This window comes from Meleagris gallopavo, chromosome 19 (genome assembly GCF_000146605.3).
Source record: "Meleagris gallopavo isolate NT-WF06-2002-E0010 breed Aviagen turkey brand Nicholas breeding stock chromosome 19, Turkey_5.1, whole genome shotgun sequence".
Classification (NCBI taxonomy): domain Eukaryota; kingdom Metazoa; phylum Chordata; class Aves; order Galliformes; family Phasianidae; genus Meleagris; species Meleagris gallopavo.
In genome coordinates this window covers 5,401,769-5,428,636 of record NC_015029.2, presented here as the reverse complement: position 1 = coordinate 5,428,636, position 26,868 = coordinate 5,401,769, and the positions used below count along the sequence as shown (strand labels likewise).

At 51.4% G+C, this 26,868-nt stretch overlaps 1 long non-coding RNA gene across 2 annotated transcripts in view; it reads right to left on the bottom strand.

Moving 5' to 3' along the window:
* The window catches only part of LOC104913676, an 81,787-nt gene that overhangs the window by 25,821 nt on the left and 29,098 nt on the right, over window positions 1-26,868 (bottom strand). For both annotated transcript variants that reach the window (XR_004161660.1, XR_004161661.1), the window contains 2 exons: window positions 8,327-9,272; window positions 6,478-6,585 (listed from right to left, as the gene is read on the bottom strand). This is a non-coding gene — a long non-coding RNA (uncharacterized LOC104913676). The remainder of the gene's footprint in view (window positions 1-6,477; window positions 6,586-8,326; window positions 9,273-26,868) is intronic.

Here is a 26,868-nt window from a genome sequence, read left to right as displayed (position 1 = left end):
TACAGAGTACTCATTTCAGGGTGGTTATCATGCACTTTCCAGTGGTTGAGATTACATTTCCCTTCTGCTATGATCATAGAGTTGCCAAGAATACCTTAACTTTGTCAGTGAAATCTCAGACCAGAACTCCAAGCTCCATGACCTGGAGTCTTGGTGCCTTTAAAATAAGATGTTTGCCATTGCTAACACCAAGGGCAGAGGCGGGTGGCACTGCTCCACAGGCAGGTCCCCAGCCCTGCACAGTGACATGGGTTTCTCTTCCTGCACAGCAAATACAGCACCAACGGTCGGCCCCAATGCACCCTGCAAGAGCCCTGCAAAAGCACTCTGACTCATGGAGGGGAAGTGACTCGTCATGGTGACAGAGCATCGCTTCACCAAAAAGGAAGGAGAGCTGGCACATGAAACAAAGCCTTCTTCCTCTTAAAACTGGGTGTCACCTGTCAGGAGACAGCAGAGAAACCAGCCCATCGCACACACTGCCTGGATAACAAAACCTGGGGCTCAATCAGGCCTTCTGTAGGGGATGCAGGGAAGAGCAGCCCTCACACGTTCCCTTCAGAAGAGGTGGCTCCCACTGCTTGGAGGGGGACTGTTCTGGGCTGAGGTAGACCACATCTGAGGGAAGGAAGGCAGTGAGAGAGGAAGGAGAGAAGAGAGTCCAAGGCCCCCGCAGGCCTCAGCCCCACGCCGGGCTGTGTTATGCTGTTTCCTCACGCCACGTCGCCATAGCAACTCCATCAGCAAGCAGCTCTGCTACAACTCCGCTTCCCTCTCCATAGGTGTTTTTGGGGGCTTTTCTTCTCACCTCTCCCTTTTTCCCACCTCAGCTTTCTGTGTGCCCATCCCAGCCCCTGTCCTAGGAGACTGCTGGCCAGTCCTCCCCTCACCAAGTGAGGATTCACAGGGCCGCTCTGCAACCTTGCCATGCAGTGGGGCTGAGGGGTCACAGACAGGGCCCCCAGCCCAAGAGAAGGACAGGACAGGGTTTTTTTTGGGGGAAGGGATCTTTTGGTCTGAGACTTTTGGGTCCCCACACTCCTTTCCCTTGTTCTTGCTATCTCTGCCCCTTCAGCATCACCAGCCATGAGGACTCCAAGCACCCCTCTGTTGCAAAGAGAGTCTTAAAACCCACCCAATTCCAACCCCCTGTTGTGGGCTGGTTGCTATCCACCTGCCCAGGTTGCCCAGGGCCCCATCCAGCCTGGGCTTGGGCACCTCCATGGTGGAGGCACCCATACATCTCTGGGCAGCAGTGCCAGGGCCTTACTGCCCTCTAAGAAAACACCATTCAGACTTAACTTGCTGTGTCACAGGGGTGCATCTGCCTCCAGGGGTCCCTTCCAGCCCTATTTTCTAGCATCAATAACCAGAGAAGGCTAAATATCTAATTAAAATACTAGCTGAGCCAGAACCATGGGTAGATCAGTCCTTATATAAATTAAAAAAAAAAAAAAAGTGGAAAGAGATGTAGCAAGGCCAAAATAATCATGGAAGATGCAGACACTGGAAGGAGAGGGCACATAAAAAAGAAAGACTCTTGCCCTCGGTTCAGACAGCCCGTCCACAGTGACAAAAGAGCCATCCTCCAGGAAGAGGAGGGTTTTGAGAGCATCCCCCAGCATTAGATGCTTTATTCCACTTAATATCACAGCCCTCCTTTAGCTCTTTGAAATTCCAACCTTAAGTATCAAGAAAAGCCACCGGTCCCTTGAAAGGCTGACTTTGAGGAGTCCAAATTCATTGCCAAACTAAGAGCTCATCTGGCCCTGCTGAGCACAAGGTGGGTGTATCCCTGCAGCTCACACATCCCCAGAGCCTGCCAGCTCTTCACCAGGATGGCAGAGTTCCTCTGGTTTGTTTTGCAATTGTTTTTGGTGCTTTCAAATAGCTGCGGTTGGAAAGCAGAGGCTGGGTTAATCTGACCCTGTCATATGCATCAGATGTGCAGCAGAAACAGCCCTCCAGTAAATGTTACCATGCCGTTTGTGGAGGCTTTTTTTCTTTTTTATAGCAGACATCTGCAGCAGGAGAAGAGGGATGGAGCAGAGAGGACTCAGAGGGGACAGCAAATCTTCTGACAGCCGAACCCCAACGACGCAAAGCTCCTTGGCCCTGAGCCCCAACATGCTCAGCCCAAAGCCAAGCCAAGAGCAGCCCAGACTCTGGGACTGCACAGCACAAACCCTTTGTAGTTATTCCCATGCATGTCTGCTCCATGCTCAAGGTTTCTTTATGCACACAATCACACTGACTTAAGGTGCAATTTTGCAACCACTGCTACTTGCTTGGAAAGCCGAGCTTCTTTCAATGTGGTGTAAGTCAATTAGGAGCAGGTTGAAGCTGAAGTGAATTAAGGCATTCAACACCAAATGCAAGTGCCTGCCTGGAGGAAAGGGGAGGGGAAGGCAGCTCTGCACCAGTTTTAGCTAACCCAGTGCGATTCAACCAATATAAAATCTGAGAACAGACAAGGCAGCATCCTTTCTCCCTCCTCCTCTCTGTTCTCACTTCTGCTCCCCCCTTTCTGCTTCCCCCATTCCTTCCCTGAAGACTCTCCTGCTGTTCATCCTTCCCCGCTCTTGCACGCCCCCCCCCCTCTCCATGCCCACATGCACGAGGGGGCCGGGAAGCAGTTGGAGAGCAAACTTCTGGCAGCCGAGGCATCGGACGTGCCGAGAGCCCGAGACAGCTCCAGAGCAGGGAGTCAAAGGAGTGGGATGAGCGAGAAGCGGGTGGGTTCGGGTGCGAGCAGAGAACTGCCTGCAGCGTGTAAGGCTGTAAGAAGGCAGGGGAGAGCATCTGCTTTATAGTACCAAGCACACGGAGTCACTGAGCTTTGCCCCCACACAGATATGCCTGTACCAGCATTTTAGAGCCCAAATTGTGAGTTGTTTGGAAGTCTGTAAGGAATTTTAATAATGCAGGAAGATGCATTAACATAGATGCCACAGGGTATTTTGAAAGTTTATATGCCCCTAAAATACCACCATCCTCTATCCCTCAAGAAAAAGTCCTTAATCTTCCAGATTGACATCTGAGATAAAAATCAGCGCTGTTTAATTCCTCCTAGACATCACCCAGCTATTCAGGTGTCAAATCCCCTGCAAGGAGGGCTGCTTCACGCTGGGGTCTCCACATCCATCCCCTGCAGCCACGAGCGGGTTTTCCCCATGAAAATGTGGGAGAAAGGAGGAGGTGGGCAGCAAGACCCCACAGATCTGCTGTGGGGCTGCTTGGATGCTGGCCATAGGATTCTGAAGCTCAGTGCAGAGGTACCTGCCATGCTCTGGCTGCTACCAGAGACTCTCACACTGCACAAACAACCCGCATCAATAAAAATGCAGCCGTAGCAAAACCCCCCACACCCCACTCCACACTGCAAGCTGAGTTGCAAAATCCTCATCCCTGGGTGGTTCTCTGCAAAAGGGCAAACGCACCAGCTATTTTCAGAGATCCCTGCTGCAGGTTGAGCAGGAGCGCTGTGAAGCTGCTCTCCGTGGTTCACGGCATTGGCTGCTGCCAGCAAAAAGGAGGAATTGTTGGGGAGAACAGAAACACAGTGGGGGGATGGATAATTAGAAAAGCTGCCCGAGATGCAGCTTTCCTGGATAAACTTTGGGATGTGCTTCTACTCCTCACCAATGCAAATGAAGTGGGAGGACCTGGAGGAATTCCCAGGCTCCCCTTTGGGTTTACACCCAGGTAATGGTTGACAGAGCCACCACTCCTCAGCCCCATACCTATGGCATCCCAAACTACAGATGCAGCTCCTCAGTCTCCAGCCAAGGACAGGGGAGCTGCCATGTGCTGAACTTGCTGTGCTTCTAAATGATGTGACATCAGAACATCACATCGTGGACAGACCTACAGGAACCTGCACACCCCCCTCTGCTCATCCTACAGCCATCCCTGCTAATTAGATGATATTTCATACTCATACAAAAAGCATCCTTCAGCCGCTATTTCCCTTTATGTCCTGGGAGCAATGAAGAGAATTTAATAGATTTTTGAGAAAATACGACATAGATATACACCAACTATCTGCACTCTAGAGTATAAAAAGCAGCAAACAACCAAATTATGGACGGACAGTGAGAAATGACATGGGATGAGTGTGTGCAGAGGGCTGGAGCGGAAGGCTAGACAGGTGGGACAGGAAGCCAGACCTGATTCCTGGCTCTGTAACCAGCTTCCCCCCGACCTTGGACGAGTTCTGGGGCACCAGATTTTCAGGTGACTTCTGTTTAGGCACAGAACTGCCCAGGCTAGGTCTCCTGAGGTACGCAGGATGCTGAGCCATGGGTCTTGAAGGGAAGTTTTATTTCTGGGGTTCCTGGAGCCCCAGAAGGGGCCACATCTGTGCTTTACAGCGCTGGTATAGATGTGAGGGATTTGAACAAAGCAACAGCAGCAGAAGCCCTAGGTCTGCATGCTGCCCTCCGAGCCCTGGCATATGCTGGCCCCTGCCCTCTGCTCCCCAATTTCTGTTACCAGTAGCAGTGCAGCTGTCGATGAGCACAGCATTTTGGAGACCCTTTGGGTCAGGGCAGTCAGAGTGAGCCAGCACCTCATCCTGCAACATCAGCTCGCAGTGCTTCAGCCCTGATATCAGCAACAGGGAGGAATGGAAAAATACAGAAAGGACCTCAATAGAGCTTCCTCGCAAAGGGGCTCAGACCACACTTTGGACCCTATCTGCCACCTTTGGTCTCTTGTCTTGACAGCTGCACAGCATATCCATGCAGAGGGAGCAGATCCGCACTGCAAACTTTAAAAAAGGAATAAGAAAAAAGGAGAGAGGGAGCGAGCAAGCGAGAGAGAGTGTCTGACTACAGCCCTAAGGGCTGTCACAACAGATAAAACCTCAGCCAGGCTTCGCAGTTTGAGCTCCTGCACGCTAATGCACAGCAGAGCTAAAAATACCAACATGTGGAAAAGCAGAGGCTGCTGTTGCTGCGTTTTGAGCTCAGCGCGGGCTCTGGCTTCCCAGCGAGCCAGATGCATGGCCACAGAGGGGAACGCGACCCCAGGCAGGGGCAGGGGTGCCCGGGGGTGTCCCTACCACAGCCAGGCTGGCTCTGTCTTGCAAAACACAGAAAGCAAAGGGTTGGGTTTGTGCTGATGTGCAGCAAATATCCAGGCCAGGCGCTTTCACAGTGTGAGCTGAGCAAGGGAAGGAGCGGCCTTGGGGAAAGGGAAGGACGGAGCCTGGGTGAGCGCGATGCAGTGAGGCTTCACAAGACAGCAAAGAGCCAGGGCTCTGTCCCTTGGGCTGCCAGACCTGGAGCAGCCTCGTGTGAGACAGCAGTGAGTTCACGGCTGTGTTGCAGCCCTATCTCCTGCTGTATCTGGCCGTCTTCTGTGCAGCTATCATTACCCTATCTGAGGCCCATGAACATACTTCACCATGCACTCAGATTCAAGCATGCACTTCAAGCCTATTTTCCTCAATGGAACTGAAGGACACGCTTAAGACTTGCACGTGATTAACTGCTTTCAGCAAAGGTCAGTTTTCCAAGCCAGGGCATTCTTGGGGCCTCTTTCTCCCAAACCTGAGTGCTACTGAGCTGCTGCATTCCCATTCTCAAATTCAGACAAAACTCACTCATGGTCACTTGGCCCCAAGACCTGGAGCTTAAGATCACTAGAGAGACACCAAAAACAGAGCCTCCAAGCCCTCATCTGACCAGAAAAACCACATGCTCCCCACCCAGCACCCCCATTTCAGTCCTGCTTCATACCTCCCAAATCAGCATTGACCCCACTGCAGAGTTCACAGCCCCGTCACCCCACTCCTTCCCCAGTTTCTTTCCTATTTACAATAGCATTCAAGACACCAGCACAAAATCCCCATGGATCTATTTCAAGTTGCATTATCAGCACATTTGGCATTTTCATCATGCTCAGGACACGGTCCCCTACAAAAGGCCAATTTATCTTGCAAGCAAACGCCTGCCTTGGAGGCTACACTTTACAGCAGCTATACCAGCACAGCCCTGGGCAAAGCAGGAGCCCCATGGTTCCACATACACAGCAATGCCCCAACCTGGGCACACAGCAGCCCCTTGGCACTTAGCAGCCCACCCAGCCCCACACTTCTACCATTTCATGGGCTCTTCCAGTCTTTTTTTTTTTTTTTGCTGCACACAAGCATATGAGTATTGTAACTGCACTAGATACATAAACTGCACACCATCCAATTATAACCCAGCGTTGGCAAATATCACAGCACTATCACAAAGTAGTGTGAAACCTTCGGACTTTCACAGAGCCCCAGCTCACAGAGGCAAAAAGTTACAAAAGGAAAAAAAAAAAAATCCAAAATTCATAACTCTCCTTTCACTAAAAGCAAAAACCAAAGTCACAGCCCTCACAGCTAGAAGAAATAAGAGGGCTGAAAACATGGGTCCTAGCCACACAAGCTGAAAAGCACAACAGAAATCAAGATTTTTCACCAAGCTGTATTATACTAACCTTTTGATCTGGAGACAGCAGCTAACATTACAATTGCTTCTTATTTGCTTGGGCTTGAGGAAGAGATTCACCGCTGCTGTTCCATGCAGCTCCCACTTCTTCAAGAACCTGGATGTTCATAGAGAAACCTAAGCAGGAGCTGATCCCATCTGACAACCAGCCATGATCCCACTTAGCCACCAGCCCAATAGCCCAGATATCAAGCAGAGCCTTCACGCAAGCAAGAACCCCTGCTATAGTCATACCAATGGCCCCCAGAAAGCAGCCCCAATTTTCTACCTCTGACTCTAAAAACCTTGAGTGACTCAGCACTTCTGCTAGACCAGCACCCTGCTTCATCATCAAGCTTTTATCTGAGAGCGCCCAGAGGCAGGGCTGCCCCAGCTTTGGCCATTCACTTTGGGGAAACCTCTTTGCAAAAGGAATGGCTCAGCTGGTAACAGGGCATGGGAACTCCCACCTTGGGACCTCAAAACTGCCCAAACGGAGGCCTGAATGCAGCTCTCCAGAAGGCTGATGCACAACTGACTCCTCCCTGACCTGCCTGCTTCAACTTGGGCTACAAGATCTGTATGACAAGAAGCATTATATGCATTGGTCCAGCACTCTGCATTGCCTCCAGCCCCCAAGCTCTGCTCTAGCAAACCCAAACAGCATCTGTACAGGTAATGATATCAGGCCCAATATCATGATATCCTTGTTGGTCTTCCTAACAGTGTCAAAGAGAGGGGCTTTGGGCTTCCATACCTCATGGCTATGCCTCCATCAGGGTCACATCCAAGAGGCAGTGCAGGGAACTCACCTATGCCTCTCTCCCAGGCTTTGGGACAAAGCAGCCAACCCTACGCACTGTCTCTGTGTTCCATCCCCAGCCTCGTGACTGAGACCTGAAAAACCCAGAGGTGTTCAGAGCCGCACACAGTCGCTGGGACAAAAAGCAGGGCACGGGGCAATGCAGGATGCCCCAAACCCTGTCCTGCTCCAAACTCCTGATGATGCTTCTGACCCCGGCACACTCCTGCCACAAATTCAGCAGGTCCCTCTGCCAGCTCCCACCTCTTGAAATTCTGCACACTAATAAAATCCTACCTCATTTACATCTGAGATGGGGAGTGAGTGGCAGCTGTTGCTATAGAAACCTTCTCCCGAGTCCTGGCTCCCACTGCAGCTCCAGGAGGACAGATCCTAAGCAGTTCCCCCAGCCCCGGTGGCATGGGACAACCTGTGGTGCCCTGCTGAACCTAGCACTGCTGCCCCTGGTCCCACTGCAGTGGGTGTATGGGCTACACGGGTATCCCCTCCTTCTCCTTCAGGCCCTGCCTGCTGAACCTTCAATCTCTGGAGCCCCACACTCACCACCCTTCTCCAAAAACATGTGATCACCAGCTCCTGGAGGTGGGGTTCTACATGCAAAGCCCCTCTCTCATCCAGAGAAAGCAAAATACAAAGGACAACAAAGAATTGCTCACTGAGCTACCAGGCTTTGGGGAAACCTGAGCTGAGGATCTTGCCAAAGAAGGAAAACTTGCAATGTGCTTAACATTTATTGTGGCTTGCTGCTTTCCCTAGGTTGGGCTGATGATTATTTAGTGCATGGCCCTTTGGTGCATAAATGATTTGGGTTGCTAGCAGCACCTCACACAAGACCTTCCCTTAGCTCTGACCAGGCTCAACTCTGGTTTCTAGCTCAGCTTCCAGCATGAAGCCTGGACCGGTCACTAGAGATTCACCATTACCTGACAGCACTGCTAGGCATGGAGACATCACCTCTCCACAGTGCAGCACTGGGAAGCAAGATTTTGAGCAGAAAAGCAACCAGAGGACAGCGCCAGATCCTGCTGTCACTTACAGACAGGCTGAGCAGGAGACAACCAGCGTTTGAGCTGCCACATCTGCTGGTGCGTTGAGGAGCATCACACAGCCTGGACATGCATTGGTGGGGTGAATGTAAGGTGCCTCTCTTGTGGGAATGTTCCTCAGGTCATCCAAGGAGCAGCAGTCCTGGTCTTCTTTTCCTTTGGCCAAGACACCAGGGCTGTCTGAACGTTGCTTTGCAGGGACATCTCCTTCATCTCCTCCATGCGTGCTGTGCCATGTGGGCACCATGAGTATAGGATGGAGACTGGTACCACCACTTTTTCCCCACCAAACAACACCCCCAGCATGCCTTTGAAGATATTTATTCCTCCCTCCAGACCTCAGCTGCCTGCTCCATCACACAGGGAAAAACTGACTCAGACCTTCCCAAGATAAGGAGACCACATCTGCAGCCCAGCTCCCCAGGAATGCAATCAAAATAGCGACCGGCAGGCAAGGCGAGAAAGCATTTTTCACTGCTGACTCCGACCCCCTGATGGACTGTTGCTATGGAAAGGCAGCAAGCAGCCCCAGCTGGGGTTCTGCTGAAGGATTTTCCCTGTTTGGCCTGAGGCTAGGGCAAGAGGAAGGGGGGAGGATGGGGAAGGAGCTCACATCTGGCTGCGGCTGGGCTCCCCATCGCCAGGTGCAGGCTCACCTCTCTCTTGGTTGCAGCATCCTGAGACACTCTGCATCCTGCACCAGGCTCAGGTGCTGCTCGGTGGTGTTTGGAGATTGGTGCAGGAGAACAGCTAATAAGCCCAGCTCCTAATTGGTGTCAGAGGTACCAGGGAAGGGGCAGAGGAACAGTAACCTAAGCCTGGCCAGTCTTCCTCTGAGCCTTTAAGTTCTCTGGGACATCCATCCAGCTCCTTTCCCCTTCAGCCTGTTTCCAGTTCCTCATTCTGGCATGAAGAAATAGGACAGTAATTCCTCTCCTGTGGGGAGAAACAATACAGAAGTTAAAGCAGAGCCCTTCCAGGCTGCATGAGAGGCAGATGGTTGGGTGAAGATTTGCACAACTTTCTTATTGTTAAAAAAACAATCAATGACAGCATCGGGCCAAGAGCAGCAGGAGATCCTCAGCTCCCTCTGCAGATCCTTCCCATGACAGCTGCCCCCTGGGCGGATGAGATTCATCCATGAGAAGCCACAGGGACACATGCAGGGCTGCTCTGCCCCTCCAAAACATCCCTGCTCCACACACTGACAGCGCCGAGACAGCACCGCATCTCCTGCCAGCCTCTTCCACAGCTCCTGCTGCGCTGTTGCTGTTATTAAAGCCCCTTTCAGTTGATGGAGGTGGACTGAAGATGAACAGCGGTCTGGGCATTGAGAGGCCACTTCTCAACCAGATCATTGAGATGAGGTGGAAAAGGCCAGAGTTCCAAGCTGCCTCCGTATACCAGAGCCTGGCACCAGCACCGAGGGAGCTGCTGCCAGCAGCCAGCACCCAGAGGAGCCATTCCCCCTCCCTCTGTCTCGCTGGGAGTTGGCAGGAGGGGACGGACAGCTGCTTTTCCATAATCATTTCTCCACCACTGATGACATGCTGGAGCTAATTTTCAGAAGACACCTTAGGAAGAAGAATGCATGTATATCAGCTGAAGCAACTCCTTTCAGAGACTGAACATGCACAGCAAAACAAAATGCTGCTTCTTGTTAACCCTTGCCAATACGTATGCAGTACAAAAGTTGCTGGTCAGATTCTGCCTTGCTCACAGTCCTGTAGCTTTGCTGACAGTGAGGGGGGAAAGCAACTGTCTCTTCAGAGATGTCACTGATTAAAAATCCCCCCCCAAAGGAGGGATCCTGCCCCAGTTATTGCCTAGGCTTGCTCTCTCAGATACCCCCTGGGAGCTCTCTGTGCTGTGCCCAGCGTGCTGGTGTTGCTCGGATGCGCAGCGCGTGTGCTATGGCACGCACGGCAGCCCTGGGACAAAGCAAGAGCTGTGGAATGCCCTGCGTACAGATCCCAGCCCTGCACAGGGGCAGGCTCTGATGAGCATCCCTGGTCCAGGAGGAGAAAGATGAGTTGGAGAAGGTGAAAGGGAGGGGAGGAGGAACACCACCTGCTTATTGATCAGAACATATGAAAAGGGTTTTTCTTCTGGTTCCCGAGCTGGAGACAGGAACCTATTGGATAAAACCCTTCGCTCTCCCGCTGCCCTGGTTTCAGCCACTCCAGGCTGCTGGTTAATTAGATGAGCATTAGCAGAAAGGCAGCTGGGCAGCCGGGAGGGGCCAGGTCTCTGTGTCTGTAAATGCTGGTGCAGGGGCTGTGCTGATGGTCAGGGCACTGCCAGTGCTGTGCCGCCCGCGTGTCTCCTGTGTGCAGCCAAGCCAGGGGCCAACTCAGGCGCCAGGGAACCAATAACCTCGTGTAGTGCAGCCATTTACCTCTTCCCCCCAGATTTCCATCTGTACTTGCACCAGCCCCATGGTTAACATAGCCTGGCCCTGATTGTGGGGCCACCCGGAACCAGGGAGGCTTTAGAGCAGAGCGGGCATTTTTCCTGCCTACATCCTATTTGCAAGAAATTACAACAAAGTCATGAAGGATTTGCAGTTATTTTCACGATCCTTTTCCCAGATTAACACATAGATCCACTTTCTGGTGAGCAGTCTTAGTGTGTATTGTTTTGTCTTTGTTGCAACCTTGCACTCCCACATCCCAGGGCTTCCAGTGCCCCACTGAGGTGTACAGGATATGAACAGGAGCTCGCTTTAATTAATGTTTACTTCTTAATTGGGCTCTGAGCTCCCCAGCAAGTCAGGTAGTATTTTATCGTCATTCTACAGCCCTGGGAGAGAGAAGGCAGAGGGAAGAGCAAAGGACATGGGCAAGGATGGTCAGCAAGAAGGTGCCAGGTCAGTGGAGAGACCCAAAGATTCTCCCCCTCCATTCCCATTACCTGCACTGAACCCCACAACAACATTGCCTGGTGACAGCTCACTGTGTTTGCAAGGATTATTATCCCAGATTACCCACCTGCATCAACCCGCCTCTCTCCCTTGCTGTCAACAGAGACATAGATTCAAGGAAACTGGGTTAGATCCACATTTATACAGGGACACAGTGCTCACAGGTTAAACAAAGTTCTCCTGATTGCCAGGCTGTTGCCAAATGACCCCAGAGGAAGGATGGGGCTTTATGTCAAAGCTTTACCAGGGACACTAACATTACATGCTGTAAAATAAACTTTCCAACAAAATCAGGATGCAGCTGTTTCAGCTGCTTTCAGCAGAAGACATTATCTGCAAAGCAGATAAACTCACTTCAGCCTTACCTACAGCTCAACAGCCAGCTCTCCACAGCAGTGTCAGCATTCGACTGGCTGCTATCAACACATCTGTAACACAGCCATGCCGGAGCAAACTTATACCTGCTGGTTTGGGGGGAGAAAGCTTTGCATTGTCCTTGTCCCACAGCACTCTGCCTTGGTTGGTCTGAACCAGCTGTGGTGGCATCAGGAACACAGTGCTTTGCTTCCTCACCCTAATACTGTTTTTCTGCCCTGTTCTCCTTCCTTAGGTACCTATTGCCAACCATCATGGAAAAACAGGGGAATGGGAAGAATGAGAGTTTCCTTGTAACAGCGGCATTCCTGGGGCTGCACAATGGGGCAACAACGAGTCCCTGGATCATCTGCAGACCAAGGAGTGAAAGGCTGCAAATGCAGGTTCTTGGGTGAAGGTATAGCCCACAACCAGGCTCACCAGGGAAGAAGACGTGGCAAGACCAGAGGGATGAGGGAGCAGAGCCTTGGCTTGCATTGCCCCTTGCTCTCTTACAGCTCCTGGGATGCACAGCTCGCCATGGAAAACTTGGGGAACTCCGTGTCATCCAGCAAGCTTTAACCAGCCAGGTGATGTGCACCTCCATGTCTGAAACTCCTGTACCTAGCTCAGGAATAGAGTGAACAATATCTGTGGGAACAATATCAGAAGAATTTGGGGCAGCAGCAGAAAGATCACTGGAGCTCAAGTACTGCTCAGTCTCCAAGGCTCCTTCCTTAGTCAAGTCCAAAGGACAAATATTCACTGCTGTGTCACTAGACCAAACGTAGCAACCCACACATAAGCACATCTCAGGGACCAGTGCCATACCAACAGCAAATCCCAGCATGTAAACAGGCACCTCTGGGCCGTTAACGAGGCGGTCTGTTTGTGCGGCACGGCCTGGACGGTGCTTCCTTCAAATGAGATCTTCAAAAAAGAGAAGGGAGTTGGGTGCCCAACTCCTATTGGATTTTGTTTCCTTTCAGATTCTTTAAGCTCACAGCCTCAAAGCCGCCCATCCTCACAAAACACAGAGCAGAATTTGCTACGCACAGAGTGATCGATGCTGGAAAGGGTGCCGTGTGCTCACACCCACTCACACCATTCTGAACAAAGCCAGCACAAGCACACAGCGCTCAGCTCCAGCAATAGCAGAACTCAGCACACTCACAGGCAGCTCCTCTCACCTGCGGGTGCAGCGTCAAGGCACCACGGGGAGGTTTTCAGGAAGCAACTTCCCAGCCTTACAGCAAGACGGCTGCTCCCACGGGCGTGTGAAATGCCCAGGCTTGGGAGAGAGGGGGTAATTATATGCCAGGGGAGCAGCTGATTCCAGCCCTTGCTGACCCCCAGGCTGAAGAGTTCTCCTGATCGATCACGAAGATGCTCTTTCATTTTCCTCAGGCGTTTCGCTGACGGATGGAAAAATCAATGCCCCACCGAGGAGTCTGGAGGGGGTGGAATGCAGGGAAGAGAGGGAGAGAAAGGGAATGAGAGAGCAGGAAGGGGCAAAGGGAGAGGGGACCCAGCCAGGGGAGGCTGGGGGTCCTGGCAGAGACATCCCTGGTACCCACGGTCAGATCTGGGGTAAGAAGCCTGCTAGGTCCACAAGGATTTCCCTATTAGCTTGTTTTCCATGAATATTGCTCTGTGGAGATCCCCCAGCTCTAGCTCCCTATGTATGTGCACTCAAAGCCCCACCTCAGATCCCATCCTGCCCCCACAGATCTGCAGGGATCCCCAGCACCTCTGTCCTGTGCAGCTTTCCACCCCAGCACCTTGCCAGACCTGCTGAGCCCAGATGCTGCCAAGAGGGACCACATCCCTCCAGGGGGCTGAATCTTTGCTAGAGACCAAGCTCAACCCCATATGAGTCACTAAGCTCCTGATGGCTGTGGCTTTCAGAAGGACAGCTGAGCCTCTCCATTAAGATCTGTGCTTGCTGACAGCAGTCACTACAAAAGAGATCTGTGAATCTCCCCTTGGGTCAGGGGAAGATAGGTCTGCACTGCTGGACACAGATGAAGCAGCAGCTTGGCTCTATCTGTTGGGGTTTCCCAGTGTTTTCTTCCCCACATCCTATTAATAATTAACATCTCTGCAACAAGACTGGCTTTTAAGAGGCTTCTCTGCTATAGGTTGCATTAGTACCTCTTTCAGGAGCAAAGGTTTATCTGTAACCACTGGAAACTAGGAAGGTTCTGATCTTGGCCAAGGCTGCCAGCCTCACGGGAACACACCTCCGTGTCCCCACCAGACCAAGTCAAACCAACTGTCACACTGCTAGAGCTGAGATGACATAGCCCTGCCAGGGCAGCCCACCCTTGGCCCCTTCCCAGATCCCATCCTTAACTGGAGATGGCTCATCACTCCAGTTTAAAATCACCTCTCCTTCAGAGTGCCCAGTGCATGAATTAACCGGGCAGGAGGATAAGCCAGTGCTCGCTCTCAACACAAGATGTGGAACTGGATAAAGTAATGATCATAGTAGGCGTGGGATATGGAAGTCAAAGGGCAGAGTGTGGGGATCAAAGCGCTCTCTGCCCACTGACACACAACCCCTCTCCCATGGTGTCTACAAGTGTATGCCGTTAGAGCAAAAACAACAGCTCACTGTGGGCTGCTTTTTGGGGTGCCTTGCAAAATTCCCATATGAAGAACCTGGCTGTGTCATGCCAGGCTGGGGACAATGCTCTGGACATCAGTTGGGAAAGCAGAGCCACGCTCATAATATGTCCAATGCACAGGGTTTGGATGGAGCAGTGTAAAGCAAACCTGTGGCCAAGCCCCAGAGCTGTGCTTGCTCTGGCCCGGCCCCACGCGGAGCGGCTGTACCAGCCTGGCCGGTTCTGTCGGTCACAGTGCTCCAGGACCTGCTCGCTGCAACAGCCCTGGCAAGAAACAGCTTCCCCACGCATGCTGTGTTGCCCAACCACCTGCTCCCCGCCCTGAAATACCAAAAAACTTATTCATCAGCACACAACAGACATAAAGCAGTAGCAGTGCTTGGCCATGGGCACTTCAGCGCAACGGGGCTGGACAGGATCTGTGAACAACGTGCAGCCCCAAAGAGTCCCATTGCCCCTGCACCACCAGCTCATACAGTGCTGCTCCAGCTCCACTACAGGAGCCCCAGGCTGGCCAACACCTTTGAACCTCCTTTTCAACACAAATTTCCCCAGTTTTCCTTGTGAAAAAGGGACTCATCCAACAATGCCTGCACCTTCACTGAGCCTCTAATTTCACTGATCCTGCAAACAGCTCCTAAGGTTTAAACACACCAAGCTCGAACCCTCAACAGCCTTTTCTCAATGGAAAACCTCTCCCATTTGGGCTTGGGATTGGGACACTGGGGAAGTGCAGCCCAAACCCATTTCTGCCTCCATGCCCAGCAGCCCCCAGAGATGACAAACCACCTCTGAAGGCAGAAAGCAGGCAGGGCTCTGGCTTGCTGGCATCCCGGTGGGTTTATGAGATTTTAGCAGCACCAGGAACAGTCACTGGATTAGAGCTGCAGGCTTCAAAAGGAGCTGATGAACACGAGAGCCGAGGGCTGGAGTCACTACGGCTTAAAAGGGAACACTGCACATTATAAATAGCTGCCTCACTGGCAGCACATCTGTTTCAGGCGGCAGCTCTGGAAGGCTGTGCATGCTCCGGTTTGGCTATTTCGGGGGAAAGAGATTTGAAACTCACTCATAATTATTGTTTGCCCAAGAGATGTGAATAACATGCGTTTTTTAAAAAAGAAAGGGAACAAAATGGGCTGTCGCAGCGGTTGGTTCCCCAAGAGCTGCAGCTCATGCTGAGCAGTTGTAGCAGCACCCTGCTGTCACCAAGCCCATCGGTCACAGCCCTAAACATGGCAGCCCTGTGGCAGGACACAGAAGGGAGCAGCAGAGCCCTCATCTGCTCATCCACAGAACAAACGCCGGGCACTGCCATACGTAGTTGTGACCCCCCAGTACTGCCAAACCTCCGTGGAACCAATGTGGAGACAAGGCCTGCAGGGCAGGACGAGGCCTATGGGATGGAACAAGGCCTGCAGCCCCAGCCACGCTCCAGCACCGCCAAGCCTGCGGACGTTGCTCAGTCCCTTGAAGGGTTGATGTCCCACAGGGCACCATGTGCCCAGGCCGGGCGGAGCACGGGGAGCCCTTGGTGGCCACAGGAAGGCAGCGGGGGCCCGGCCTGTGCATGGCCGTGCAGCCCGGCGACGGCTCATTAATCACTCAGCACCGCCGCGGGATCGAGGGCCTCGCCGCCCGCCGCCAATCCCTGCGCCGTTACCACAGAAACAACCCTTACCCTTCACAGGCTTCAAAGGGTTTTGTGCGTGTGCCTGTGTGTTTCTGTATTTCTTTCTCCCCCCCCCACCCCTCCCCTCTCCTTCCCCAGTTGTTGTTTTGTGTGTGTGCGAGAAAGAGTTTTTTCTCCTTCCCGGGAAGCGCTTGGCACCGGGGCTCAGATCATGTGAAAAGCGAGCGCGGGAGAGACAGGCAGACGGAGCAAAGGAGAACAAGCGCAGCCGTAGTAGTTGCATGGCTGTCGGGGGCTTCGGAAAGGAGAAAGAGAAGGCTTGGAGGGGGGGGGGCGGGAAGGCAGCTGCGGTGCTAACGAGTCAAAAATAAATATTTATATGGGGAGAGTTTTAAACCCTATTTTGCATCGTTATAATAAATTATTCATCTGCTGGTTTCTCCCTGCCTGCCTCTCCTGTTGGGGAGCTGTGAAGGGGGCTGACACTGCAGGGTGAGAGAAGGGGTTGCAGCTGAGCAGGGCCCAGAAATGGGGCCCCCCGGTGCCCTCCGCCATGGGGAGAGAGGCTGAGGACTTGGAGAGGAGGACACGCTGCAGATGAAGCCAGACCCGACACAAGCTCAGCAGTACCAGATGGGGAAGGGACAGGGGAGGTGGGTGTCGGGCTGAAGGAGCCCCAGGTACTCCAGATCGGTGCTGTAGGAAACACTGAGAGCCATGCACTCATTTTGCAAGGAGCCCTTTGCAGCTCCCAGGTCCTCTGATTTTTGTTTCAGCAAAGCCAGCAAATTTCCACAAGGTTGGAGGATGCCCTGCAATGTCCTTCTGCAATGGTGGGAACAGGCATCTCTGCAAGGAACCACCTGCACCAGCATTTGCTCCCCCTCATCCCTTGCCCCATGGCCACCTATGTTCCCAGCTCACAGCCCTCCTGCCCAGGAGCCTTTACACACTCACCAAAGCAGGAGAGATGCTGGAGCCCTATAGCACCAGCTGAGACACATCTTCCAGAAATCATCTTCACCACTGCTTTCCCACCTACGTGCTAATACACACACAGCCCTCTGCAAAGCTCATTGCTTGCTCCCACCAAGGACCTCCAGCAGCTTCTTCTTGGCTGCCCCAGACTCAGTCTTAGCCCTTCTGGGCACAGCAAAACATTTGGGCTCTATTGCATGTCTCTGTACTCCGATTGCAGCTGCTGTCATCTCCACTAGTGTATGGGGTTTGAAAGGAGCCACTGTGCACAAAGGAAAGGTTTTTGGAGGAGCGGTTTGCTGTGGCTATTTCCAGGCTTGCTGCAATTGTGTTTGCCAGGACTGCTGCAACAGAGACAAAAAAACAAGGAGAGAGAAAGCAAAGAGCCTGGCTGAGGAAAACACAAAAAGCTCTTTGCCTAGCTGGAGCCTTCCAGCACATGGAAGGGGAACTAAAGGAGCTGGAGGGGATGAAAAGTGATTACCTTGAACACCCTGCTCCCCTCGGTTCCCCCAGCCAAGTTGCCCCTCCAGCAGTACATGGGCAGCCCCCCAGAGCCTCACCCCAAAATCTCCATGTTTAAGCCCATAACTTCTTGTCCTCCCCACAGTAGAACACAGAAAATCGTTTATTCCTCTCTTGTTTGCAGCAGCCACTGACATATTTTTGAAGGCTGTTATCACATTTCACCTTCAGTCTTAGACCTTTTCATGAAAGATGGAACAGAAACACAGGTTTGTGACGGGGAGGAAGGACGGAATAACAAAGAGGGTTTCTGGATCACACGTGGGAACCAGGAAAACCACTGAAAAGGCAGAGAGCCAAGGAACGGGCAAGGGGCAGTGCATAACACTGAGAAGAAGCTTAAGTGCCTGCAGCCAAGTTCAGGATGCAGGGAGAGCTGCTGGAGACAGATCAACAGAGAGGCGAAGCAGTGAAGCGAGGGTCGTAGTGACATGGCTGAGAGCACTGAGACAAAACGGACCCTGGGTTTCCATGCAAGGCAATGTGGTGGTGCCATGTAGTGGTGCCGTGACTTATCTAACGGGAGAAGGAGCTGCCTCACTTGTGCTATCACTGTTATTTATGGCAAGTAGTGTGCTGCGTCCTGTGTGCTGTCCAGCCAAGCCAGAACAGCGCAGTGGAGAACGACAGAGACACGAGCAGCAAGAACCCAGCACTGAGATGCAATCTGCTCATCATGCCTTTACAGGGCTGAATGTGTCAAAAGTACTTACAAGAATAAGATAATCTAATTTGATAAGGGAGAGGGTAGAGGAGTAACACTGCGGGCACAGATATCAGGAGCAGAAAACAAAGGAGAGGCTGCAGCAGGCATCTGCTACGGACCCCCAGGACTTCAGGAGAGAAAGAAAGAACAAAAAGATTCCTGAACCAACTATCAAAGAGCTTGCAAACACAGGATACTTGTACTCAGGGGGCACTTTAACCACCCAGACATCTGTTGGGCGACAAACACATCAAAACCCAGCCAGAATGGTTTCTTAGTTATGTAGAGGACAATTTACAGATGAAGGAAGTAGAAAGGCTCCACAAATCTACTCACCAGTAAAAAGAGACTCTTAAAAAAGCGACTGTAATAGGGGAAGGTTGGAGCCTGTGATCACAAGCAACACAAATTCACCAGAGTGAGGGCACAGCGGCATGAGATATTTACTTCACAGCAAACATTACAAGGGGAACTAAGGGACACGTGTTGGCAACAGCAGCAGAGCTGCAACAGCTCAGGGATCTGCTTGCAAGCACCTTGCCCCATCTGACAGCATGGTGTCTATAGGGACAGAGCGTTCTGAATGGGGTGGAAAGAAGAGAAGCAGAAGAACCATCCGCTGTACCAGAGACAGTCCTAAATATGGGCTGTGGACCTGGCTGGCAGATACAGCATGCCTTGAGGCTGCCAAAGGCACATTTCTGCCTGGAGCAAGGGGAAGTAAAGGCAGGACCAGACTGCCTGCAAGAGCTTAGGTGCCAAGACATTCCATGTCTTGTTGAGTGAACACAATTGTCCCCTGCACGTCACCAACAAGCTGAGCACATCCAAACAGCCAGCTTGAAAGGCATCCCCAGATCCCTTCGACACTACACCAAAAGCAGAGCCCCAGAGAGGTCTGTGCATGGCCAGGCTATTTCTCAGCTTTGGCTCCTGCTCTTCTCCCATGAATGCAGGAGCACATCCGTGCCATCGCGTGGAAAGGGCTTTCACAACATTCAGAGACACAAAACAGTATTGCATAACTTGGAGATGCAAAAGTAAACATCTCTGACGAGTCAGCAGAGGGGCTTTCCCAGCATGAAAAGTTCATTTGGGCTTCTGGAAAGGAAAGTAAGAAGTGTATTGGAGGTTTTTGGGAAGATTCTGGAAAAGGTGCTCCAGGCAGAGCCACACACTTTGGGGAATAAGCAAGAAGGGGTTGCATGCAGCCCCCCCAAAGCACTCCCTCCCTCCCCCAAAGCATGCAGCCCAGCCTGAGCAGCTCTGTAACAAGGCTTTGGCACTGTGTAATGGGGTTCAAAACTAAAATAAACATGGAAATCTGCCTCCTTTGACATTTAAAGGACCTAAATTTCCTTGAAAGGGTGGGAGGCAGCATGAAGCTCAGTTTCTTTCCCAGAATGATCCAGGCGATGAAGGGATATGTCATCCCCTGCTTCTCACACCAAGAACAAGGACCTTCTCAGCCCTCACTGTTACTTCAAGAAGATGCAGAACCTGGAGATTTGCAACTTCAAACTACAGAACTTAAAAAAATACTGTCACTTGGGGACAGGAAAAGCTCCCCTGCTTTCAGCCACATTTCCAAAGGTGGTTCCCACATTTTGCTGTTAGCTAGTGCACACAGTTTTCCATTTTACTTATGCAAACACAGCTCTGGATACATGCATGAATGTCCACGTTTCACAGGTGCTGGCTTTAAAGTACTTGGGAAAATCACAGCCATTAAGAAAGGAAGGAAAAGAAAGTAGTAGCAGCCATACACCACCCCTTTGCAGGGAGCAGCTCTGGACATCTTGCCCTTTATTTACGGAAAAGAAGACAACATCTTTTCTGAGGGCTGAAACCCCTATTGCAGTTCTAACACGTGTCTATTTATCAGGAGAAAAGCTGAATATTTCCACTATCACAAGATTATTGCCAGTGCTCGGATTTTTCCCTAACCTCCAGCTAAAATCCTCTGAGCTAACGCTCTGAAAATGGAACAGCATACAAAATCTGCGCTCTGGCTCTCAGAGGTGGAGGCCCACCCTTTCTCCCAATAAACAATTTTGCATACGTTTAAACCTCCCTCCTCTGGTTTCCCAACTCCTCCTGCCTAAGCCCCCCAGCAAAGAAATTACGAAAATCCGTCATTTCTCTCTTTTCCCTTGCACCTCCATCTATCAGCGTTTCAAAGGCAGTCTCCTCAAATGCAGCGCGGAGCAGGAGATGGGCAGCAGTAATGGGAATGTGCTCCTGACTGTGCAAACCCACACAGAGAGTGAGGACAGGAGAGACTGCATTTGCATACATATTAAACGAGAGCAGTAAAAATGCAGACGTGCAAACCATTTGGACATGGCTCGCCTCGGTGATGTGCCCTGCAAGGGAATCAATCTTCTGCATTCTTAAAGGGAAAAACCTGTTATGGAGCGAAAAGCAAAGCCAGAAAGACGTCCGCTTACAAACATGGTCAAGGTTTGAAGACAATCTGACCTGCCTTCACCGACCACGACCTGCTGTGCAAAGGTATGCATAGGAGGGTGAGACCCGGGCATGAACCAACTGCTGTCACTGGTGAGAGATCTCCCAGGACCCCATCTTCAGTGGGAACTGGAGCAAGAATTCCTAGCTCCACGTGCCCACCTGTGAAGGCAACACAAAGACCTTCCTGAGATGGCCCAAGCCAGGCTCAAGGAAAGAACTAAGTGACATCTGGATGTGCTGAAGAAGCCCAAACTCTACATCCCGGTGCCTTCACCTACTGAAAAGTGAGTATGAAGAGTCACGTCCAGCTTTAGCCCTAGGTATGATCCCATTTACTCCAAAAGAAAGGCATTGAGCATGGAGAGAGTGGCTTTGATCCAAAGATGTTGGCCTCTTGGAGCTCTGCATCACCCTGCACAGGCTGGCCTATCCAACTTTATACAAGTATCATCCATGCCTGGGGTCTACCATGCCCCAGGAGGACCCAATCCAAACCCAGCTCCATCTATCTTCATGTCCTGGCTAAGGACGTTCCCAAGATGGGATGTTACATCCAAGACAATCAGTTAAGGGCAGTGATGTTACAGCATAGGACATCCCTAAGAGCCTCCAAGGGTACCAATCTAACAAGGCAAATCACACAAGCAAACCTACTGATTTCAAAGTCTGCAGGTTCAGATGCATAAAAAGTGCAAAATCAGTAACTTTTATATTGCCACTCAAGGAACCACAAAGATAAAAGCAAAATTCTAGGAGTGAAGATGCCTTGAATATTTCTCATCCTCACTTAGAAGGGATATTTGGGACCAATGGCTTGATTCTGCATTAGCCTTGTTCAAATGAGATAATTTACATTCCCTGCCAGCTGAAAACAGCCTGCCAACATATTTACTTGTGTCAGGTTTCACTTCGAACCACGATGCTAAGAGCACATGGAGGGCAGAGGTTAGGGTCAGGAGCAGCAGAATGGTAAGGACGGGGCCTGGGGTGAGCACCTGGGCAGGCTGCAAGGCAGCAAAGCACACAGTCCTGCTGGGAGGGCATTGGGACACACCAACCAGCAGCTGTTCTGCATCCTCCCATCTCCATCCTGCAGTTTCCCCTCTGCAAAGACAGGAGCTCATCTCCATCCTGCAGTTTCCCCTCTGCAAAGACAGGAGCTCACCACACTCGGCTGTCTGTCCTTGAGGCTGTGGGCAGACAACTGGACTTACCTCTCATCAAACCACCTCCTGCTGCCCAAACCTCACCCCAGCAGTGTTCAGTCCCTCTGCTCTGATAGAAAACGCTGTCTGGAGCCTGGCTACCTCCTGTTAAGCCAAATCTAACCACACCACCTGCTTAGAGGGACTGCTTCATCCCTGCACCTATAGCCCAGAGCATCTCAAATGGGAACATGCTGACAGGCTTTTTGGTGAACCTCCCCAAGTGCACTGAGTCATGGGAAGCAAAGCAGCATCTCATCGTCCTCTGCTTCTCTACCAACCTCCAGAACCAACAAACAAAACCCTGGATGGAAAACCAGACAAAACATGCTTCCCAGCAGCTCATCCAGTGTGGATTCTCTGGTGTCCTGTTAAGGTTGGGTTCACACGCAGTTATTGAGCGCTCGAGTCTTTCTTTCCTTCTGTAGCCACCCACCCATTTTCACAAGACTTGTGGGAGCCGTACAAGAGCTCTACCCTTCAGCCAAACATAATTGAAACTCGTCGCTGGGTAGAAAAGAGGGGGAGGCGGGAACAAATGGATAGAGCAAGCAAGAAAGAAAGAGGCACGTACATGCACATGCACAGGCTGAAACATGGAGGCCTTGTTCTCTTAAAAAAAAAAGAAAGAAAGAAAGAAAGAAAGGAAAGGACAGAAAAGAAAATAATGAAAAAGAAAAGGAAAAAAAAAACAAAGTCAGTCTGCAGTGGCCATGGCACCAGCTGAGCTGTTTGCTCGCACACTGCACAGTCCCTCCACATCAGCTGCTGGGGATTTACAGGCACAACTGATCTGGGAGAGTTGGTTCACCCATGTGCTGGTTTATCCAGCACCCCATACAGGAGCTGCCCCGTTCCCAATAGCAAGAGGCAATACGTAAATCTTTTGCGCTGCTAATTATATGCTGATTAAGTTTTTGCCATAACAATGCCCTCAGGAATGGATAGCAGTGAGAATCTCAAAGAGGGAACCTGGGGTTTCTCCCCAGAAGCTGGATCCGTGCTTTGCCAGGGACATGAAGGCAGAGGAAAGCGGAGTTCGAGAAAACAACAGAAAGACCTTATTGAATAGCTGTCATTTGGCAAGTATAAATGTATTAGTGATTGTGTTGATAGGAGGCTTGTATCAAGCAGATTAATTTGATAATTGCCCGTGCAGAGAAAGAAAAAAACAACAACTAAGCCCATTGCCACTGAGATCTGAAATGCCTCTCTTGGTTAAATGAAGTTCCTTTTTTAACTTATCCTGAGGTAATAAGAAAGTTACGATGTAGCCACAATCCAAAACCAACCCCCCATCTTATTCCCTTTTTGACCTATCTTATTTTTGGCATCAGCCCAACAGCCCGGAGCAGTTGAGGACCAAGGGCTTTATTTGTCCCTTTGGGGAGGATGAAAAGACTGTAGAAAAAAATGGAACTTGTTTTGCTGAGGAACCCATCCCTCAGCCTCCCCGTGGTGCAGCTCACACGTCCCACACCGGCGGCTGCAGGGAGTGTGTGCTGGGGCAGCACTCAGCGATGTCAAACGCACCCTGCAAACGGCCCCAAATGACATTTTTAGAGAGGCTCTGTTATCAGAGCCTACGGAATTAGCACCACGCAACATCCTTGGGCTGCAAGACGGCTCCTGCCAACGTCAGCGGTGGTGTAGTATGGAGATCAAAGCGCAGCCAAGGAACTGGCGTGGCTGGTGGAAGGGCACTGGGGGAGCAGCGCCACCGAACCTCAAAATGCTTGGGAATGAAAAATTATCCCTGCCACTTACCTAAATTAGGCAACCCAGATGTGCAATTCTTAAGGAATATCCGCCAGTTGTTTATCTGAAAATGCAGCGCTAAAAGCATTGCCCTTCTGATGAAGAGTTAATCACCCTGGGAATAAATCAGAGGTCTCACCCATGCTGCGGGACTTCTCCCAGTGACACCACGTTCCCACTTGGAAATGAGTTTCTTTGTTTGCTTTTCCCCAGTTATATAAGGGACATAAATTTTTTGTTACGGAGAAAAGTCCAGGCAATCTGCATCTCCCTCCAAGGCGTTTCACTATGGTTCAGCTTGAGCACTGCTGCTGTTGCTGCAATTTTCCAGCTCCTGCCTACGTCTGCACTAAACCCCCCACCCCAGGAAGTAACAGCCCGCATGAAACATCACTGCCTGACTCCAACTCCACAGAGCAAAGCCCTTTTCCACCCCCTGATCCTTATCCTACAAAGCAAAGAGGTTAAGAACAGACAAGCTACAAAACCTTAGGCCAGCACAAGGACGTGCCCAGCGATGCTTCCCCGTGCAAGAACACTTTGGGTGAGCAAAGCGGTGGAACCCAAGCAAACACTGCTTTGCCACTTGACCCACATCTCCCACAGCCCCCAGCTTTGCCCTCCAGCCCCATCCCTCAGTTCTGGAGGGGAAAGCTGGGGAGGGGAGGCTGTGCTGGGAAGGTCTCAGCGAGGGCTGGGTGCTCACGGCCGGCCGGCGCCACATTGCACACATACCAGCAAACCTCAGCAGCCCCGGAAGGGGAACACAGATGCTCCCAGACCAGGCTGCAAGGAAGCTTTAACCCCTTCCCCGCTATGGCCAAGAGGCTCCTTGAGAGCTGGAAGTCAGCGGGAGAGATGAATCCACTCAAAGGCCAAGCATCCCAATGCCACATCCCTCCCTTCCTCATGCTAGTCTAAAAAATCCCTGGGAACACAGCTCTTCTCTTCCCCTTCCCATGGCCTTGAGGGGGAGGCAGGGGACAATCCTCAGCCCTGGCCAGAAGCCATGAGTGCTCCCAGCACAGCCCAGTGCTGCAGAGCCTGGGGTACCTCTGCCTGGAGTCAAGAACTGTGAAACCCATGCCCTGGGAGACCAAAGGGATGGCTGCAGGCTGGCGAGGCTCTCTGTGCACCCTGAGATGGGGCACTGTGCATTCCCGTGTTCACAGCGCCTAAAATCATGACATCAAGGAGGGCTTCTCATCAATATTGGTGGAGGAGAAATCCCCAAAATGGGGTTTGCCCTCAGGTGGGCCAGCGTGACCCCCTGTGATTCAAGGCAGGTTGCTGTGCATGGCTGATTGCACCAGGCAAGAGCCACCCCACATCCCTGTGTGCTCAGGGAAATCCCGGCCATCCCATCTCCAGGGCCCCTTTCTCAGCCTAGTTTCTCACAACAGCTTATTTAGTGCAGAAAAATCACACTTATAGATCCAACATGACAGCAAAGACTTTTCCTTTTTTTTGTTCTTGTTTTTGTTCTGATTAAGAGGAAATAAATGGACCGAACCCTTCCCAGCACAGGTAGGATCCCTGAAACCTATGGCTGAGCAGACAGAAGGAGCAGCAGCTCTCAGGGCTGCCCTCCCGGCACAGCACAGGGCCAGCGCTGCCCTTCAGCCCCGCTCAGTTCTCTCCAGCACCACTGGGATCAGATCAGGCCCAACAGGATTAACCGCATAACAGCGCGAGGGGAAAGCAGATTCTCCGTTTGGAAAGAAAGGCACAAACACACCCAGCCACTGAAGCCGGCGATAAAGGAACTCGGTTCAGAAGCGGCTGCCGAATTTAGGTTTTCTAAAATTGAGATTTCATATTTTTGTAAGATAGAATTAGACCCCTTCGTCGTAAATTAATAACCAAAGGCCCACAGAAATGTTTCCGTAAACTATTTCTTAATTCCGAAGGAAACCATTTGTTTAAAAGAAGCAAGTGTTCCCCTGCAGAGCCGGCACTCCAGTAACTGCAGCCTGATGATAGAAAATGGGGCCGGATAGTAAAAATAACTTAAAACTATTCTAAACAACCACGAAGCTGAGTAATCTGTTTCAAAGTCCAAGTGGAGATATCCCGGTGACAGGGCCCACAGAAAACGCGAAGGTGCATAGTTAAAAGGGGAGGGGAGCAACAAAAACAAACAGTAAAAATAGTACAAATTCCTTCAGATACTATTGGTGACAAAAGATGAAAGCTGGGATTTTCATCCTTTTTCCAACATCCCTGCTGCCGCGAGGCCCAGGGGCTTCTCCAGGGCTCCATCACACTCCTAACACCAATCCCTGGGTGTGGAGCAAACACTGAACACCGGAGCACCGTGTTCCTCTAAGAAATCAAAGGAAAATACAGACACCCTCTCCCCAGCTGGTAGCAGCCAGTGCAACCCCATGAAGAACAAGGGAAGGAAAGGCCAAGCCCTCATCTCTCGGGCTTTTGTGCTCCAGCCACACTTGTATACACTGCTCTCACGTTACAAAACGTGTAAGTCGCTGTACTAATGGCAAGGTGCCATCGGCATAAATACATTCGTATCTGGACAAAGGATCTGTCCTCAAGCCAGGATCTTCATTAAAAATGAGTTTGTAAGCATTTCCCCTCATTCTTTTGATTCATTTCCACAAAAACAAAACGTGTCGTTGCGTCAAAGTTGCAAGGATGCCCAACGTGAGGCCGCCCCGAGGGCTCAGCCCCAACCACCGCGCTCTCACCATGCTCAGCTTTCCCAGGCTGTGGTTGTGAGGTCTGATCTAATGATGGGCGCACCCATGGCATGGCACGTACAGAGAATCATCAAATCGTTAGGGTTGGAAAAAACTTCTAAGACCCCCAAGTGCAACCATCAACCCTTCCCCACCATGCCCTTCTGTTCCACATCCCCACAGTTCTGGAATACCTCCAGGGATGGTGGCTCTACCACTCCATGGGCAGCTGTTCCAACACCTCACCACTCTTTCTATGAAACGCTTCTCCTAATCTCCAGCCTGGCTATACAAACGCAATACATAGATGTGGTGACTTGTTCAGGAGGCTCCAGAGGACATTGCTGGAGATGGGCAGACTCCAAGGGAAGATCTCCGTGCATTGCTTGGACATGCTCCCATACCATCTCTGCTCAGCAGAGAGCTGGGCAGACCTGGTCACAACCAACACAGCCAGTCCTTCGTGCCCAGCACCTAACCTAACACATTTCAGGTAGATGTGAGCACACCACGGCTAATCACTCACATCACACTGACAACGTGCTGCTTGAAAGTCAGTCAAACATGCGTCAAAGCATCACGTGGTGACTGGCGCAGCTCAGCCCTCCTGGTGCACACAGCCTGCAGGCAGTGGGGCAGAGCCTCCCGC